The sequence below is a fragment of the Phyllobates terribilis genome, unplaced genomic scaffold (assembly GCF_046119375.1).
Source record: "Phyllobates terribilis strain yellow unplaced genomic scaffold, ASM4611937v1 Scaffold_13__5_contigs__length_258822181, whole genome shotgun sequence".
NCBI classification, from domain to species: domain Eukaryota; kingdom Metazoa; phylum Chordata; class Amphibia; order Anura; family Dendrobatidae; genus Phyllobates; species Phyllobates terribilis.
The window spans coordinates 49,609,361-49,624,683 of NW_027362773.1; positions in this window are offsets into that span (position 1 = coordinate 49,609,361).

Sequence of the window (15,323 nt, forward strand, 5' to 3'; positions counted from 1 at the left end):
GTACACCTACACTAACTAGAAACAAACAAATCTCTCCCTAGCTCAGCAGCAGCTCTCCTTACACTGTCTGATTCCAGAGTGACTGTAACGAGCATGGTGGCGCCAGGTCTGATATAGACCTGATGATGCTGTGCGGCCAGCCAATCACTGTAATGCCACAACCAACATTGCTATGGCATTACAGTGAGTGGCAGGAAATCCCTGCATGTTTATTGACTGTGTAAAGAGCGCCAAACATGCAGGGAGGAGACCCGAGCTCCCGCCGAGCAACCTCGGAAATACTCGGTGAGCGCCGAGCATCTCGAGCAGTGAGATGCTCGGACGAGCACCGAGCAGTAGCGAGCATGCTTGCTCATCACTAAAAAGATAGACTATGTGACTTTCAAAGTCCCTCCATAAACGAGACAGGATGTGTCTGATTATGTCTCACACACCACATGGCCAGATAAGGTAGCAAAATGTTAAAATGACATTTCCTTGGTGAAAGTATATTTCACTGTTGAATGCAATGCAAAAGTGCAAAAATGCATCAAAAACGCTACATGTGAACATAGCCCAAGATGTGGAGGAGCATTTTTGTTTTTGGCTATTTATTTTGCCTTATATACAAGTCCTTACCCTGGAAAGGATGTTCCCAGAGGCGTAGGTAGGGTTTTGGTTCGGGGGGGGGGGCGGAACTTCTGAGTGGGCCCCTAACCAGGTAACCCTGATTACAACTATAGTGGATGCAGCAGAACCTCAGCAGATGACCGCGATGTTACTAAAAATAATCTCTATACAAAGAGCAGCACTGATATTACCACCATATAGTGGTAGATACCAGTCCTGCCGAATATATAAGCAATTACAGTACAGTTATATACAGTGCTGGCCAAAAGTATTGGCACCCCTCGAATTCTGTCAGATAATACTCAGTTTCTTCCTGAAAATGATTGCAATCACAAATTCTTTGGTATTATTATCTTCATTTAATTTGCTTGCAAGGAAAAAACACAAAAGAGAATGAAGCAAAAATCAAATCATTGATCATTTCACACAAAACTCCAAAAAAGGGCCGGACAAAAGTATTGGCACCCTCAGCCTAATACTTGGTTGCACAACCTTTAGCCAAAATAACTGCGAACAACCGCTTCCGGTAACCATCAATGAGTTTCTTACAATGCTCTGCTGGAATTGTAGACCATTCTTCTTTGGCAAACTGCTCCAGGTCCCTGATATTTGAAGGGTGTCTTCTCCAAACTGCCATTTTGAGATCTCTCCACAGGTGTTCTATGGGATTCAGGTCTGGACTCATTGCTGGCCACCTTAGAAGTCTCCAGTGCTTTCTCTAAAACCATTTTATAGTGCTTTTGGAAGTGTGTTTTGGGTCATTGTCCTGCTGGAAGACCCATGACCTCTGAGGGAGACCCAGCTTTCTCACACTGGGCCCTACATTATGCTGCAAAATTTGTTGGTAGTCTTCAGACTTCATAATGCCATGCACACGGTCAAGCAGTCCAGTGCCAGAGGCAGCAAAGCAACCCCAGAACATCAGGGAACCTCCGCCATGTTTGACTGTAGGGACCGTGTTCTTTTCTTTGAATGCCTCTTTTTTTTTCCTGTACACATTATGTTGATGCTTTTTCCCAAAAAGCTCTACTTTTGTCTCATCTGACCAGAGAACATTCTTCTAAAACGTTTTAGGCTTTCTCAGGTAAGTTTTGGCAAACTCCAGCCTGGCTTTTTTATGTCTCGGGGTAAGAGGTGGGGTCTTCCTGGGTATCCTACCATACAGTCCCTTTTCATTCAGATGCCGACGGATAGTACGGGTTGACACTGTTGTACCCTCGGACTGCAGGGCAGCTTGAACTTGTTTGGATGTTAGTCGAGGTTCTTTATCCACCATCCGCACAATCTTGCGTTGAAATCTCTTGTCAATTTTTCTTTTCCGTCCACATCTAGGGAGGTTAGCCACAGAGCCATGGGCTTTAAACTTCTTGATGACACTGCGCACGGAAGACACAGGAATATTCAGGTCTTTGGAGATGGACTTGTAGCCTTAAGATTGCTCATGCTTCCTCACAATTTGGTTTCTCAAGTCCTCAGAAAGTTCTTTGGTCTTCTTTCCTTTCTCCATGCTCAATGTGGTACACACAAGGACACAGGACAGAGGTTGAGTCAACTTTAATCTATGTTAACTGGCTGCAAGGGTGATTTAGTTATTGTCAACACCTGTTAGGTGCCACAGGTAAGTTACAGGTGCTGTTAATTACACGAATTAGAGAATCATCACATGATTTTTCAAAGGGTGCCAATACTTTTGTCCACCCCCTTTTTTAGGTTTGGTGTGGAATTATATCCAATTTGGCTTTAGGACAATTATTTTTGTGTTTGTTTCATTGAAGACAAATTAAATGAAGAGAATAATACCAAAGAATTTGTGATTGCAATCATTTTCAGGAAGAAACTGAGTATTATCTGACAGAATTGCAGGGGTGCCAATACTTTTGGCCAGCACTGTATAGTAACTTACAGCTGATGTTCTTTCTGATGAAATGGTTCACTTTTCCCGTCTTTTCCATCTGGCCCAGACCGACGCGACAATGTCTCCATCCAGGACTCAGAGTCTCAGGTCTGCAGAGATCACAACAAAGATACATTTGACTCCTTACACTTCAGGCATCGTCCCCATCTATCCCCAGCCGGCACAAACTCCTCATCCTGCTGATATCCCCATACTGAGCCGCTGCTGCCGTATTACTGTCCCTATTACTGCACCTGTGTTGTGCTCCCTGGATGGTAAAACAACCCTCTAGAATATAGTAATGCCATGTGCAAGTGCCCTAGAAAACAGTGTCCACATTTTGCCCCATATAAAGTAATAGTGCCCTCTCTGTGCCCCTTTGAGAGTCACAATAACCTGAGTTCCCCTATAATGATAAGTGCCCACTTAACATATAATAATGTCCTGAGTCTCCCCCCATGTACAGCTCCTCTCTACACAGTATGATGCACTTTTATATACAGTATAATGTCTCCTCACTAAATAGTACCCCCCACAGTATACTGACCCCTTAGTAGCCTCCAAACTGATGTCTCAAACACTGTATGATGGCCCCCCCACTGTACAAAGACCCCACATTATCTCCCACACTGTATGATGGCCCCCACACTACCTCCCACATTGTACGATGGCCCCTGCACTGTGAAAAGACCCCACATTATCTCCCACACTATATGATGGCCCCCACATTGTGCAAAGACCCCACATTATCTCTCACACTGTATGATGGCCCCCACACTGTGCAAAGACCCCACATTATCTCCCACACTGTATGATGGATCTTACTATAATCCCATAAATAGCCTTCATATAGTATAATGGACTCCCCACAGGCCTCCATACAATATAATGCACTCCCCACAGGCAGACTCTTTATAGTATACTGCACCTAATAGGCTTCCATACAGTATAATGCACCCCATAGGCATCTCATAGGCCTCTATAGAATAATGCACTCCCCATATGCAGACTCTAAATAATATAATGCACCTCATAGGCCTCTATAGTATAATGTACTCCCCATACCCAGATTATATATAGTATAATGCTCCAGCATATGCCTTTATAGTATAATGCACTCCCCATACCCAGTCTCATTATAATATAATTCTCCCCCATAGGCCTCTATAGTATAATGCACTCCCCATATGCAGACTCTATATAGTATATGGATCCCCATATGCCTTTATAGTATATTGCACCCCCCATATGCAGACTCTATATAATACAATGCACCCCCACAGACCTCTATAGTATAATGCATTAGGTGTGATCATATAGATGAGGCACAGAAAGGGCGATACCTGTTGAACATTCAGTCATTATGTGCTGGTATTGGGGGAAGAAGCACAGCGCTCATCTGCAGACAAGACCGGTCTATTCTCACTGTGCACAGACTTCACTTATACCAGCACCGAGTCTGCACAACGAGACATCACAGGACCCCAACATGTTACTGCACTGGACAGGACCCCACAGGTACTCAGGGGTGCTAACTAGTGATGAGTGAGTTCCGTATTCGTAATCACTATACTCATAACGAGTACTTTGCAATAATCGCGTATTCGTTCCGAATAGCGAGTACAATGTAATTCAATGGGAAATGCGAGTAATTTTCCGTTGGACCCTATAAAGTGGTCTGGGGGCCTGAGGAAAAGACTGAATTGGATGGGAAAGTGATGAATCAGAATGGGAAGAGCCTGGGGAATATGCCTCCATGCATTTCTGACTCACATATGGTTTCTGGGAATAAGTTTGTCGCAGTATTACGCCACTTTTACAGACACACAAGAACAACTACCAAAACTAAAATAAATTGAAATTAACAGGCCAAAAAGGTTGAGAAACAGTTTTTCCTGCATAATCAATTGTATATAAGGCTAAATAAACTAGAGAAACAAAAAAAATATCTCTTTTAGCGTTTGTTCACACATACTGTTGTGGCTTTTTTTCACCTTTTACAATTGGGAGGGCCCTGACTTATACGTTTTGTAGGTCCCTCTGTCATACATAATTTTTAGTTCGCTGTTCCCCAGCACTTCACAAGCACAGCTAGAACGCACCAGTAGGTATGTTGATCTTTGACCTGAGAGGCCTCAGGTGGCTCTGTAACTTGTGTTTTGGAGGGACAGCTGTTACTTAGTCATTTGGGCAGTCCCTCCATCATTGACACTCAGATAGTGGAATACATATTCCATAGCAGTTTACAATGTGCCCATTGTTTGTTGGGCTTGACCCTCCTCCTCCACCACCATGTGATACTGCAGCCCTAAATTCAAATGTTCAGAGGGCCTGCAGTAGGCAGGAAAGTTGAGTTTTGTGAGAGCCCTCGTGTGGCCCTGTAGCATAAATTTTGAAGTGCCCTCTAGAAATTTTGGAGGTCCCTCTTGTGTACATTTGAGAGTGCCCTCACTTATTCATATTGTAGGGCCATCACTATTATTTAACTCATTAAAGGGCAGAGACTACAGAGAAAATGGCCAAGAGACATGGAGTACTAGAAGGTAGCAGTGAGTGCGGCCTGCGATCCTCAGGTATGGCTGAACTCTGTGAACTGGAAAAATAAAGCTGCACCAGTCAACTGGATGACGAGCTCAAATACTGTATATCACTTGTGCAAGTCAATGGACAAAGGATATATGGTGCCCCCTCTCCAGGATGGGTTGGAGAAGCTTCTCCAAATGGCTCAGAGATTTTGATTGTCAATATTCCCCAGATTATATAGCAAAAGAATACTTCTTGATACTGTACTACTTGGTCCAGTGCAAAATGTGCATCACATTTCCAAAAATTACTCCTGGGGGCCTCCCTTGACAAACATTATCTACAATGGAGTACTGTTGTAGTTGAAGCCCTCAATTCACGTTTTGAGAGGGCCATCAGTCGGTCATCAATAGTCAGTGTAAATTTCTATTGAATATGTATCCCCTATCTCAGTCACAATGTGGCACAAGTCAGGCATGTTTTTTTGCCAAATAGAGTGACTGACAGTATATTTCTATTGAATATGTATCTCCTATCTCAGTCACAATGTGGCACAACCTGTGACAAGGGCCTCCAATGACAAATATTAGTTTGATAGGACCACTGTACATTCCAGATTTGTCCACTGCACAATGTGCATAGGGTTTGTAAAAATTAGTCCTATGGGCTGAGTCATGGTTGACTCACTATTTTGGCTGTGACAGCTAGCTTGGCTTGTGCCATCAACATCTGAAAATCTGTCAGCAAAACCCAAAATGCCAAAAAAGCCTGTTGTTAAGGGACGTGGACGTGGAAGTGGTGTTGTCAGTGGTGCGCGAGAAGGCACTCAGTCTGTGTCAGGTCAGAAGAAGCTTGATGCATCCAGACAAGGCCTCTACTCATTTGTCAAGCAGAAACAAATCTTCCACAACCACACAGTCTACTGTGGATACACAGAAGGCTGGCCCATCTAAACCTGAAGCTGGTTCTCCTTCGTCCTGCCATTATCAGTCAGAGGGGACATATAACCTCAAGCTTGGCCACTCCGAGGATCTGTTTGGTATGTATCCTTTGATTGGCTCTAGCCTATCACCATGCAGCATTGAAGAGGGACAAGAGGAGGTGGCGTGCATTGATGCTCAAGTATTTGAGGACCTACGGCCAGAAGAAAGCCACTTGGAGGAAAGTCATTTACTGTCTCCAGAGGTGGAGACTGATGATGATGGGACACAGTTGTCATCTGGTCAGCCTACAATGTCAACTGGGAAGGAGGATAAGATGGAAGACGAGGGGGTCGCTGGTGAGTCCACTGATCCAACCTGGACCGTTGGCACGCATAGCCATGACAGCAACACAGAGGAAGATGGATATGTAGCACCAACACAGGCACCAAGGGGTCATGGTTTTCCCAGAGTGAGAAATGGGTCAACTGTTCCCTATAGCATCCCTGCTGTGTGCCAAGTCAGGGCAAGGGGGCGTTCAGCTGCTTTGTGGAATGTTTTTTCTGAAAGTTCTTCAGAGAAAAACATTGTAGTCTGGAACATCTGCCAAACCAAGTTGAGCAGAGGCCAGGGCAAACGCAAACTGAGCACCACCAGTATGCAAAACCACATGGCAGCCAAGCACCCCAATAGGGGGGTGGAGCACCAGGGTACCAAATCTACATCTGCGGGTCAACCAATGCCATGTCTCCTGGGTTATGTCCTTCAGAATCTGGTGTTCAGGAAGCAGGCGATCAAACCTCCTGCCCAGAAGCTGTGGTTGCTCACACACAACAAACATCAACCACATCCACTTCCTTCTCCCAGTGAAGCGTCCAATTGTCCATGCTTGAGAGCTTGGAAAGAAAGCGTAAATACCCAGCCTCGCACCTGCAGGCACAAATACTAAACTCGCACATTGCTAAATTGCTAGCTGTGGAGATGTTGCTGTTAAGGCATGTGGGAACACAGTCTTTCCGTGATCTCTTGACTGTGGATGCCCCACTATGCAGTGTTCCCAGCCGCCACTATTTTGCCCGGTGTGCCGTCCCTGCGTTACACAAGCACGTGTTAAACAATCTGAACCGTGCTCTCACCAACGCCGTAACCGGGAAGGTGCACCTAATAACAGACACCTGGACAAGTTGTTGTGCACAGGGATGATACATTTCTGTCACGGCACACTGGGAGAACCTGGTGGAGGGTGGGACAAAGGCGGAAACTGGAACATCACACATCCTACCCACGCCAAGAGTAGCGGGCCCAACTTCTGTCAGGGTTTCTGCCTCTTCATATTCCACTTCCTCTCGCCTTCCTCCTGCTCCTCATCCTCTTCTGAATTACCCTCCCCATCACTGCCAAGCTGGGACCTGTGCAGCAGCGCATCGGCAAAGCGGCAACACGATCTGCTGAAGCTGATCTGTGTAGGTCAGAAAGTACACACTGCAGCAGAGCTGTGGCATGCTTTAAAACAACAGACTGATCAGTGGCTCTCCCCGCTGCACCTCCAACCTGGTCTGGTCGTCTACGATAATGGGCGTAACCTGGTGGTGTCTTTAAAGGTCGGCAAGCTGGTACACGTGCCATGCATGGCTCATGTGCTGAACATTTACCGTGACTTGCCGTACCTACTTGAGAAGGTGTGCCGTATTAGCGTCCATTTACGCCATTCCTTTATCGCTTTTGCTGCTCTTACAGCACTGCAAAAGCGCTTGAATTTGCCAAGTCACCGACTCATTTGCGACCTGCCCACGTGGTGGAACTCAACTTATCATATGCTGGCGAGGATTAGTGAACAGCAGATGGCAGTAGCTGAATACTAGCTTCAACATGCCCGTCAGACTGAGAGTCAGCCACCACACATAACAACTGCCGAGTGGGTATGGATCGCTGACATTTCTGAGGTTCTTGAGAACTTTGAGCACTGCACCAACCTCATGAGTGGTGATGAGGCTATTATTAGCGTAACCATCTCCCTGTTGTGTCTCTTGAAACAATCACTGCATAATCTCAAAGAGGAAGCTTTGAGTGCCCAGCATGTTGGTATTGAGCGAGATTTCCCAATGGGTGATATTACCCAGCCCAGTCAATATTCTGAGTCAACATTGGGTGATGAGGAGGGAGAGGACTTATTTTTCTGTGCTACTGCTACCAAGGGGACTCGTAATTCTACAGAGGGGACACCCAACCCAAGCTTCATGTCTGTCCAGCCTGGATAGGCTGGAGAGGAGAAGGTGGAGGAGGAGGAGGCGAGTCAGCGTGAGGAGAGGATGGGTACTGTTTCTACTATTGGGGACACAGAACATTTGCCTTTTTGCAGCTTGGCCCACATGGCACAGTTCATGTGTAAGTGTCTGTGGCATGACCCTCGCGTGATACACATTTTATCCAACAATAATAATAATTTTTATTTAAATAGCAACAACATATTCCGCAGCATTTTACAATTAAGCGGGAACATGTACATACAATAAATTCAATACAATGTAAGACAGTGTAAACAGTTACATTAGGAGTGAGGTCCCTGCTCGCAAGCTTATATTCTATAAGGAAATGGGTGGACATAATAGGTGAAAAGTGCTTGTTATTTCAGGTCTGGTAATTGTAATAAGTAGGGATTTTCATATAAAGCTGCGTGATCCGGTAATCAGCCAGTATGCTTAAGTGCAATAATCAAGTATTGAGTGCAGTTATCGTGCGCATGGAGGGTGTGGAGACAGATGATTAGTAGGGTGCAGATTCTGAATAATATTTAGAAGGAGGGAATAGGGGAAAGTTAGCTTACTGAGTAGCTGAGGAGGTAGGCTTGTTTAAAGAGATGGATTTTTAAAACGTGCTTTAAGACGTGGGGGCTAGGCATCAGTCGGATCGTCTGGGGTAGAGCATTCCAGAGAACTGGTGCAGTATGAGAGAAGTCTTGGAGACGGAGGTGCGAGATTCAGATTATGGGGGATGTTAGTCTTAGGTCATTTGTGGAACGGAGGGCACGTGTAGGGCAATAGACAGAGATGAGAGAGGAGATATAAGGCAGTGCAGAACTGTGGAGAGCTTTGTGGTTGAGAGTGATGAGTTTATATTGGACCCTTTAGCGAATGGATAACCAGTGTAGTGACTGGCACAAGAGGGAGGCATCGGTGAAGCGGCTGGACAGAAATTCGACCCTGGCTGCCGCATTCAGGATGGATTGGAGAGGAGAAAGTTTGGTAAGAGGGACACCGATCAGAAGAGAGTTGTAGTAGTCCAGACAAGAGTGAATAAGAGTGACATTAAGAGCTTTAGCATTTTCAAAGGTGAGAAAAGGTTGGATTCTGGAGATGTTTTTAAGGTACAGGTGACAAGAGCGACCTGTACTGGTTGGCCACCTTTCTTGATCCATGGTACAAGGAGAATTTTCCTTCTCTCTTTTCGGAGTCACCAAAGATTTTAACAATGGAATTGTTCAAGGGGGCCATTGTAGATCAGTTCGTGAAAACATCACCTTCAGACAATGCTGGTGGCTCTTTTTCAACACCAAGGGATAATGTGGAGAGACACGAACACCAGCTCAATCAGAGGTGAGGGTAAAATGTGCACAAATTGGGCAATTTGCTATCTGTGCCTGTAACAATGCCAAGGAGGGATAAGTTGCAGAACATGGTCAAGGGGTACTTAAGTGACCATACATGCATCCTTTCTGAGGCTTCAGTTCCCTTTAATTATTGGGTGTCTAAGCTAAACACTTGGCCCGACCTCTCCTTATATGCCTTGGAGGTGCTGGCCTGCCCGGCTGCTAGTGTAGTGTCAGAGCGTGTTTTCAGTCCCGCTGGGGCAATCATCACTGATAGGCGCACACGCCTCTCCATGGAAAATGCAGACTGACTTACTTTGATTCAATTCAACAAGGACTGGATATCTCCACAGTTTGTAATCCCTCCAGATAACAGCAAGCCAACCTAAATTCACCAAAAATGCAGATTCATGCTACTGCTGTTAACGTCACCCACTTCCCATAAAAAGCCGTTTCCTTCCTTCATCAACCATGACTCAGCCCATAGCGCTAATTTTTACAAACCCTATGCACATTGTGCAGTGGACAAACCAGGACAGTATTCCTACTCCAGCCTAACTACTATTTGTGATTGGTGGCCTTTGGGATGGTGGGTTCCAAAATAGTGGGTAAAATGGCCCGGTGCATGCTTTGTAGCTGGCACCAGGAAATGTTTGGACTACTGCTTTGCTTAGGGCACTAAATGCCTTTTTAAGTAGACTAATGTGGACAGAAGGCAGGCTGTCATCTCAAAAACAGTGGGGAAAATGGCCTGATGCATGCTTTGTAGCAGGCAGTAGGGAATGTTTGGACTACTGCTTTGAATAGGGCACTAAACGCCTTTTTAAGTGGACTAATGTGAACAGAAGGCTGGCTGTCAACCCCAAAACAGCGGGGAAAATGTTTGGTGCGTGCTTAGTAGCAGGCAGCAGGAAACGTTTGGACTACTGCTTTGCATACGGCACTAAACGCCTTTTTAAGTGGACTAATGTGGATGGACGGCAAGCTGTCACCCCAAAAACAGCGGGGAAAATGGGCTAGTGCGTACTTGGTAGCAGGCAGTAAGAAATGTTTGGACTACTGCTACGCGTAGGGCACTAAACGCCTTTTTAAGTGGACCAATGTGGACAGGAGAAGCCAGGCTCTGACCCCTAAATCAGCAGGGAAAATAGATCTGTGCTTTTTAAAAAAAAAGGCAGCAGAAAATGCTACTACTCTGTGTGCTGGAAAAATATTGCTTTGCCTCTGACAAGAGCTGTTTTAAGATGGACACTGGAAGAAACTCTCCCTACCTAATACACAATCTCTCCCTCCCTGTACTCTGACTTTGCTGTGTGTGTCTTCAGCTCTGAAAAAATATATTTTTTGGTGGTATTATGGAGCTAGTGAGCGGCTCCTTTAAACTGTCCCTGCTCGAGTATCTCTCTCTCCCTACTCTACACTGAACTAGTATACACTGCAGGTAGCCCTTATAAGGGCTTTTGTTTTATCACAAGGCCTAAACACTCTCCCTAGCAGCTCAGCGATCTCTCTATATGCTTGTAAAAACGCAGGCTCCGGACGCAATGTGCTTAAATTGACCCTATGATGCTGGGCGGCCAGCCAATCACAGTAATGCCACAACCAAGATGTCTGCGGCATTACTGTGATTGGTTAAGAACCCCAGCATGTTTAGTGGCTGCAAAGGAGGCACCAAAACTGCAGGGTGGGACATCCGAATATAGCGAGGTGAGTACACAAATACTCGCAATATAGCAAGTAACCCGAATACCGTACTATCCGTGCGAATAGTAACGAATACACTCTCTCATCACTAGTGCTAACACATTACACTTTGCCGGATACATGCAGGAAATTATTTAACAGACGTGGTCGATGGCAGGAGGGGGAATCTGCCAGGCAGCGACAATTGTGAGTTCAGGCCTGATCTGACACACAAGAATCATAGGCAGTATATCCATATGTATCCATTCACAAGCAAAAAACACATATACTGCATACACTATACATTACATGCTGTACACTATTATATACCCTATATTCTACAGATACACTACTACATACACAAGAATTATATGCACAGAGGAAGACACATACTATATACTGTTACATATACTATACACACTAATGTGTGACTACCACTTGAAGCTCATCAAGAGAATGCCAAGAGTGTGGAAAGCAGTCAGCAAAGCAAAAGGTGGCTACTTTGATGAACCTAGAATATAAGACATATTTTCAGTTGTTTCACACTTTTTTGTTAAGTATATAATTCCACATGTGTAAATTCATAGTTTTGATGCCTTCAGTGTGAATGTACAATTTTCATAGTTATGAAAATACAGAAAAATCTTTAAATAAGAAGGTGTGTCCAAACTTTTGGTCTGTACTGTATATACTTACCTATGCTGTAGCAGGGCCTTCACCACTTGCCCCGTCCCAGGACAGCAGCCAGGGCAGAAGTCAGTGGCCAGTACCAGGCCCCAGCACAGAAGGTTAGCAGCTGCTACTTCCTCGCTCAGGCTCTGCAGACACTGTCACCCCCTCCCCCTCCTTTTGGTCCGACTGCCTCCTGTGATATCAGGACAGGCAGCTGTGGATCAGTGAGTCACAGAGGGGAGTGTAGAGAAGCACTGCTGTGTCCCCCAGGAATGGTGGGGCTGGGGGTCCTTCCTGCAGTGGAGTGAGCAGCACTAGATCCGGGAGGCAGAATCAATGTGTGACGCTGCCATCTACTGGCCACTATAATTATGAATTCCTTCTGGGTTCCCGTCACTGCTAGTCTCTCTGCTACTGGCCTGATGCCCCAGGGAAGAGGATAAGAGACGACTGATGCGGAGAAGTGCTGGAGACGGCACCCAGCCTCAGCACAGGAAATAATTCTCAGGACCTTATCATCGCATCCACTGCATCTGAGTGCGGTAACTACAGGACAGATCTGCAGCATGACTGAGTGGCCCATTGCCATAGCGGTCGTGTGGCAATGCAGGGACAGAGTCTCCCTGCTTGGCCCCGGAGTGTAACTGTATGAGCGTGATGCCCATACAGATACAGTTACACTGGCGTAGCTACGGGTGGGCCCTCCTCAGAGCGCAGGGCCTGTTGCCACCGCCCCCTCTGCCCCCCCCCCGCTAGCTACGCCACTGGATGCTCCTTTACATTTTTCCCAGGAAAATCCATTTTGGTTTAGTTTTTGTATGTGCTATTCCATGTGATGTAATAACTGCAAGGCATTATGAGGAATCTTGCGCCATCTAATCTGAGGTCATGTCAGCTTTTGGTGACTGATACAATTTTCTGCATTGGTGGTATGCATTACTCTGGACAATAGCACTAATTGAATGCAAATTATTCAAATTTGACATAACCGATGAATGTAATAAAATACCACTCAATTTCAATTTTCATCATCTTTAATATTGATATTTTTAGTGGTGCAGTCAACAGCTGACCATAACAGCTGGAGAAAAAAGTCTTATGCTTTTTACTTTTTTTGTACAAAGAATCAATGTTTTTAGTCATATTATAATAACCCTGTGCTGACAATAGCAAATCAGCTCATTTGAGAAAAGGCAAAAGTTTTGAAGTCTTATACACTACATCTGTGAAAATATACAATTACATATCTGTTTAAAAATCCAGCAAACTCAGGTTAAGATTTTTCTAGGAAAAAGTTGTGCTTTTATCTTCAACCAGAAAAATACTCTTCATAGGAATATTAATGATTACAATATGAGCTGGGAGGTTGAAAGAACTTTATTTGAGTAGCGAACACGGTTTAATATTTCACCTGTAATAACATGACAAATATAACATCTGAGTTGCCTAGCAGACTTCAATTGTGCTTTAATGCACATCTCAATATGTGTATTCAGGACATAGCAAAAAACATTAAGAAGTTGAAAATGAATTATGGAGCATTAAATTCATGTGAAGGATTATATCACTTTGGATTGGCAAACAATGGACATCATTAATTGAACACAGATGAATAAGTACTCGGTTGGCAGGAAACCTGCTTAACTTTTTGCTCTATGGTGGATAGGTATAAACTGCTCTCAGGTTTGAGACAGACAGACAATTATGAAACAGTCTCATAAAGAAAACTATTTGTTTAATATACTGTACCTGCTATGAAACCCTTGAAAAATGAGTTGTACTTGCCTTTACATGACTTTTTGGTGACAAAATTATCTGCGTTTCTGTTCTGAACTTCCCAGATACTATCATGCTGCATTCACACATTCTCTGTATTCTTCCATTTGTTGTCTGTTTATTATCCCCTCCCCAATGTATCCCCACGGGTCCCATATGTGTTTTTGTAATTACCTTCTGTTTCAGTTACTGCCTGTGAGCGGCGCTATCGTTGACCGCTCACAGGCATGTCAGACATGTCACTGTCCATAAGGAGAAACATTATCCCTTAGACCCTTGGAAAGTTTAAACACATATTGGGAGTTTAGGGAAAGAAAGTTTACTAGCCAGATATTCCATATTTTATCAAAACGCTATTTAGAGTCTATTTCAGTAGATTCATTTTTTTTCTTAAAAAGGCCTCATATTTTGGACGCCTTCATTAATTAGTTCTACTGATAATGATCACGTATGCTATGTAGCTGCTACATGAACTATGGTCACAATAGAGCAGGATTACATACACTTTTGTCTGTAGTTATTAACTCTCTGAGATTTTTCACCCAACAAAAATACAATTAAGTCAACAGTCAATTGTTGGTTAAAACATATTCCGGCAGCATGTAGACATTTCACCAAAGTGAATAGACAATTAGGCATCTGCACCATATATGTAACATATCTGTAACATATCTCCTTTTTCTATACAACCTCTGAAACAGCCTGGAAAAACGATACCATAACAAACCCATATAGTTTTATTGATCCTTACAAATATCAGTTTTAAAAACAGTTTTGTATATCTGATCTGTGAGTCTCAGGGCATAACGCATTTGCATCCATTTTGTCATTAAACTCTATATGGATCCACTAAAAATGAATTAAAAACAGAAGACATTTCTTTTCATATCAGTTTTTCGTCCATTTCTAATCCGGTTTTATCTAATCCATTGCTAAAAGTCAACCGTTTAACTTCTTCGCTTTTCAAATGAAATCTGACAGTAGGATCAACCCTCCTAAGCCGTCTATATGGGCTTGTAGGTCATAGAAAGCTGAATAAAATGATACCTTAATATCTACGATCCAATGTCTTATTCCAGAGAAATACACATTTTTCTTACATGTAAATGAGCTGTCAAGCTCTATGGACGGGACACTGATCACCCTACGAATTTGCCTCCAGAGCTTAATTAAAATAGAAGTGGGAGTTACCAGTGTGATGTGTAATGGTATCTTTCTGTTCTACTGATTTCACTGCAGAGCTGTGTGTTCTGCCCATTAATGCGCAGTAAGAGAAAGTACTTGTAGTTGACACTTGGTACAACTTGTGAGAGGTGATATGTTAACCTTTTATGACGTTTTAATATGTTTAATAGTGTTGAGCCACCCCCGTAGTGTTCGGGTTCGGTTCGGTTCGTCGAACACCGGGATGTTCGAGGAACTGTTCGTCGAACTGTTCGTCGAACACCTTAGAACACCGTCGAACACCGTTAAAACCAATGGCAGGCAAACAAAAACACATAGAAACACATAGAAAACACATTCAAAGGTGTCCAAAAGCTGACAAACTGCTCAGAAGACGCTTTCTTTAAAAAAGCCGGCCGGCAATTCAGCAGCGGCATACACCGGTACCCGACAATTTAGACAAGAAGGAATAGAGCCTCACACATAGATTAGATAG